This window comes from Paramisgurnus dabryanus, unplaced genomic scaffold, assembly GCF_030506205.2.
Source record: "Paramisgurnus dabryanus unplaced genomic scaffold, PD_genome_1.1 h2tg000141l_1_280900__unclustered, whole genome shotgun sequence".
NCBI classification, from domain to species: domain Eukaryota; kingdom Metazoa; phylum Chordata; class Actinopteri; order Cypriniformes; family Cobitidae; genus Paramisgurnus; species Paramisgurnus dabryanus.
The window spans coordinates 151,153-156,985 of NW_027394073.1; the positions used below are offsets into that span (position 1 = coordinate 151,153).

Below are 5,833 nucleotides of genomic sequence, written 5' to 3' on the forward strand. Positions count from 1 at the left end.
GTATGCATTAGTTTTTTTCTGATTAACACAAAATAAAATATTTTGAGGAATGATGGTAAACCCACAGCAGAAAGTTACCATTGACTCCCATAGTAAGAATACAAAAATGATGGAATTTTATAGGTTCAATGAAAATTCTTTCATAATTTACTCATCCTCGTGTTGTTTTAAACCTGTATGCATTAGTTTTTTTCTGATTAACACAAAATTAAATATTTTGAGGAATGATGGTAAACCCACAGCAGATAGTGACCATTGACTCCCATAGTAGGAATAAAAAAATGATGGAATTTTATAGGTACAATGAAAATTCTTTCATAATTTACTCATCCTCGTGTTGTTTTAAACATTTATGCATTAGTTTTTTTCTGATTAACACAAAAGAAAATATTTTGAGGAATGATGGTAAACCCACAGCAGATAGTGACCATTGACTCCCATAGTAGGAATAAAAAAATGATGGAATTTTATAGGTTAAATGAAAATTATTTCATAATTTACTCATCCTTGTGTTGTTTTAAACCTGTATGCATTATTTTTTTCTGATTAACACAAAAGAAAATATTTTGAGGAATGTTAGTAAACCCACAGCAGATAGTGACCATTGACTCCCATAGTAAGAATAAAAAAATGATGGAATTTTATAGGTTAAATGAAAATTATTTCATAATTTACTCATCCTTGTGTTGTTTTAAACCTGTATGCATTAGTTTTTTTCTGATTTACACAAAATAAAATATTTTGAGGAATGATGGTAAACCCACAGCAGAAAGTTACCATTGACTCCCATAGTAGGATTAAAAAAATGATGGATTTTTATAGGTTCAATGAAAATTATTTAATAATTTACTCATCATTGTGTTGTTTTTAACCTGTATACATTAGTTTTTTCTGATTAACACAAAATAAAATATTTTGAGGAATGATGGTAAACCCACAGCAGATAGTGAGCATTGACTCCCATAGTAGGAATAAAAAAATGATGGAATTTTATAGGTTCAATTAAAATTCTTTGATAATTTACTCATCCTCGTGTTGTTTTAAACATTTATGCATTAGTTTTTTTCTGATTAACACAAAAGAAAATATTTTGAGGAATGTTAGTAAACCCACAGCAGATAGTGACCATTGACTCCCATAGTAAGAATAAAAAAATGATGGAATTTTATAGGTTCAATGAAAATTCTTTCATAATTTACTCATCCTTGTGTTATTTTAAACCTGTATACATTAGTTTTTTTCTGATTAACACAAAAAGAAAATATTTTTTGGAATGATGGTAAACCCACAGCAGATAGTGACCATTGACTCCCATAGTAAGAATAAAAAAATGATGGAATTTTATAGGTTCAATGAAAATTCTTTCATAATTTACTCATCCTTGTGTTATTTTAAACCTGTATACATTATTTTTTTCTGATTAACACAAAATAAAATATTTTGAGGAATGATGGTAAACCCACAGCAGATAGTGACCATTGACTCCCATAGTAGGAATAAAAAAATGATGGAATTTTATAGGTTACATGAAAATTATTTCATAATTTACTCATCCTTGTGTTGTTTTAAACCTGTATGCATTAGTTTTTTTCTGATTTACACAAAATAAAATATTTTGAGGAATGATGGTAAACCCACAGCAGAAAGTTACCATTGACTCCCATAGTAGGATTAAAAAAATGATGGATTTTTATAGGTTCAATGAAAATTATTTAATAATTTACTCATCCTTGTGTTGTTTTAAACCTGTATACATTAGTTTTTTCTGATTAACACAAAATAAAATATTTTGAGGAATGATGGTAAACCCACAGCAGATAGTGAGCATTGACTCCCATAGTAGGAATAAAAAAATGATGGAATTTTATAGGTTCAATTAAAATTCTTTGATAATTTACTCATCCTCGTGTTGTTTTAAACATTTATGCATTAGTTTTTTTCTGATTAACACAAAAGAAAATATTTTGAGGAATGTTAGTAAACCCACAGCAGATAGTGACCATTGACTCCCATAGTAAGAATAAAAAAATGATGGAATTTTATAGGTTCAATGAAAATTCTTTCATAATTTACTCATCCTTGTGTTATTTTAAACCTGTACCCAGGTGAAAAAGAAATATATTTAAATAGTATTTTTTGGGACATACTTAATATATTTAAAAGCTACTATACTAAATGCATATTAAATGTATTATATTGAACCCACTTCAAATATATTAAATGCATTTCAAGATATATTTAAAGTCAATTTTAATCTATTTGCATTATATTTAATATATTGAAATTGTGTTAAATTGGAACAACTTCAAATATATTTAGTGCAATTTAAGTGTACTTCTTTAAAATTCATTTGAAATGCACTTCTCATACACTTAAAAATACAGTTAGAATACATTTAAAGCTTAATTTAACTGTGCTTTAAGAACACTTTAATAGTACTTCAGCATATTAGAAATATACTAGCATTACATTAATAGAAATGTATTAGCATTACACTACTATTTTATTATAAAGCTGTTTTTAATATTTAAAATGTTATATTAAAATCATTAAATATTAAGACACATACACAGATTTTGAATACAGAACAATTTAATATACTTCATATTGTGTTGTGTACATTACAAAAATATCTAAAGTAAATTAATCAAGCACAGAGACATACATAATCTCTTGACCAAAGAGAAACATATAAAACAAATATCAGAGAAATGCAATTACAGAGCTACTTCTATCAAATTGAACAACATTAACATTAAATGTATTAATGAAAAGTACACTATGAATATGCAATCACTAAATATTCATAAGCAATGATTATATAAATCATAATGTAATTCTCTGCATAAAAAGTTACTGAAAAAAAAAATGTTTAAGTGCAATTTAAAGACGGAGTGCACAATGTTTGAAAAACGCTTTGGAAAAGGAAATTGGGCCGACTACCAAAACACACTTGTAGCCAACCAGCAGTAAGGGGTGTGTCTACTAACCGACATCCTTGCCGGGGTTGCGTATGTGTGTGGTGGCTCTATCAAAAGAAGGTCCAGATTCTATTGGGGTAGAGACATGTTTGTTTAGGTCATTTCAAATGTTAACATTGGCTTTCAAAAATAGTGCACTCCGCCTTTAACCAACTTAAGATAAACCTATAAAAAGCTGAACTAAAACACAAAACAGTTTAGATGTAACATGTTTAAGTGGAGGGTCACTTCTTCTTGCAAATCAGACACCGTAGTAATTGAAGACTGCTTTATCACACGGTCTGTGAAAAGGAAACAGAATATACCAATTAACCAATAATGAATGAACATTTGGATATCCATGTTTAAAATAAATTGGCATAGATATGCATGTATGGAAGTTTTGTTAACTTCTCAGTTTACCTTTTAAAGCTTTGACTGTATCCTCATCAAGCGTGTCAGTTTTATCTGTCAGAGCACTCTACAAGTGGGAATGAAGATAGGATTAGAACAGGCTCATGAAATAAAGCAACCTGTGTGTATTACAGGATATGTTTTACATTGATAATTGTGTTTTATTTGAACCTAGATCATTTTCCATTGTTTGTCTATTGTGGTCTTGCAAACTTAAGGTTCACCTCTGTTTAAGGAGATTTAAGGAAATCAGAAATGATGCCAAACAGGGCTCCAGACTGCTATCAAATGGTGGCATTTTGCCACCTAAATTTGAGAGTGTGCCACTGAAATTTTACATCCGGTCGCACATGTGCGACCAGCAAATTTAACCTTTTTTTTGTGATATGACACTGAATTTGAAACAGCACATTGTAGTTTCTGAATCTATAATTAAAGTATTTATTAGTAATACAGTATAAATTAGTAGACATGTGAATATTTGGTTAGCATGTTGTTTTACCGTGTGTGCCCCTTAATTTTTCTGGTTGCGCCCCTAAAATTTTCAGTTGCGGGCCACTGTGCTTCTAGTAAAAAAAGTTCGTCTGGTGCCCTGCCAAATGGTATATGCAAGGATGACTAGGCCAAGTCCCTTACAGCTTTACAATAAAAAAAAAAAAAAAACGTTTTTTACAAGAATAATTTAAAAGGACAGAAATTAGCCACCTGGAATGGATGTGTTGCAAACGTTTTTCTTCCGAATCACTCCACATTTGTCCCAATTCAAAAATGTCAATAGCAGTTGATCTGAAAAACAACAGGCAGGTAAATGATGATTAATGATTTGGTTTTCTTTTTAAGAATTACTTACCCGGAGTACAATATATTAAGACAATATAATATAATCAAACCCAGGCTCTGCAGTTTTACAATCTCTCATAAAAGTATCCCTTCTTACAATGTCATTTTTGTGTCCATATGTAATTAGAAATACATTTAAAAATGAACAAAAAGACAATAAGGTTGTCAAGATTGAACTGATATAAACATTAGCCATTGAACATAACTGGAGTTATAATAACCATATGGTCATATCATGGTCTTTTCAGGTAAGACAGCTCAAACATTCATTTTAAACTAACGTTAGCGTTGCAAGAGAAACATTAGAAAAACTTAAACGTGAAATCAAATAGCAACAACAAACTTACCACCAAGAATCTTTCTATGCGCTATATCTTCATTTGTTCCTGTCTACTTGGGATCTGATTGGTCATATTTATGTCGCTGTGCTAAAAAAAGAAAGGTTTTAATGATTTAATGACGTTAGTCAGAAAATAAAGATGTTTAAATTACCACACGCAACACAGACATAACGTTACATAAAGAAGCTAGGTTAAATGTAATGTAATGTTTTACTTACTTAATAGTTAACTAAATAAAGAAATGTGAAAATCTGTCATCACTTACCCTCATGTTGTCTCGTTCATCTCCAAACAAAAAGCGAAATACTTTTTCCCTCGACGTCAGATCCACTAAAACTGCTCACATTTTAAATCGAGTTGTTTTATCTTAGTCCTCTGGTGAAATATGATCGCCGATTAATTAAATAAATACGTTTAATGCAGAGTCGCCATCTAATTTAACAGTTTATACGTTTAATGCAAGCAACCGCATGCACTGTGAACTGAACTGAACAAGACAAGTTTCAAATAGCACCGTGACGTGTTACTATGACAACAACCAATCAGGTTTAGTCACGTGTGTCACGTGCGTTGTTTGTAGTGATGGGCAGTCCGGCTCTTTCCATTGATTCTGCTCTTTCGGCTCAAGCTCCGGCTCTACATTTTAGTGATGGCAGTCCGGCTCTTTCAATAGATTCGGCTCTTTTGGCTCGGCTCCGTTATTAGAGCCGGCTCTTACGGTCCTACCCCTGCCTGCGTCTGAAGATTCGGCTCTGCTCGTTCGCTACAAAGAATCAGCTCTTAGAGCGGCTCGTTGATTGTAAATAAACACTATCAAACGTAAGATTTTAAGCAAATCTTTGAAAAAATAGTTTATTATGCAATCGGAATGATATAATGTTGAAATGCTTGAGGAAAGTTCAATGTTAGCTTATTACAATTAATGAATCATGTTTTGAAAAAAGTATGTTTTATCCAAATATACTAAAACTTCACTAGAAGTACATTTGTGTTTAGCATATTTCTTAAAAGTGTAATTATGCATATATTTATTACCAGCATACTTCTAGTACACTTAATATAAATACATTAAAAATATTCTTAAGTTTAGCATATTTCTTAAAAATGTAATAAAGCATATATTTATTACCAATGTACTTATAGTACACTTAATAGAAATACATTAAAAATATTCTTAAGTTTAGCATATTTCTTTAAAATGTAATTAAGTATATATTTATTACCAATGTACTTCTAGTACACTTAATATAAATACATTTAAAATATTCTTAAGTTTAG

General features: G+C 30.3%; 1 long non-coding RNA gene across 1 annotated transcript; it reads right to left on the reverse strand.

The window, feature by feature from the left end:
• Positions 1–2,177: 2,177 nt before the first annotated feature.
• On the reverse strand, positions 2,178–5,588 carry LOC135765092 (uncharacterized). Its single transcript, XR_010540442.2, has 5 exons — positions 4,821–5,588; positions 4,562–4,642; positions 4,080–4,160; positions 3,384–3,441; positions 2,178–3,262 (listed from the first exon to the last, which is right to left on the reverse strand). It is a non-coding gene; the product is annotated as an uncharacterized lncRNA (long non-coding RNA).
• Between the last annotated feature and the right edge of the window lie 245 nt (positions 5,589–5,833).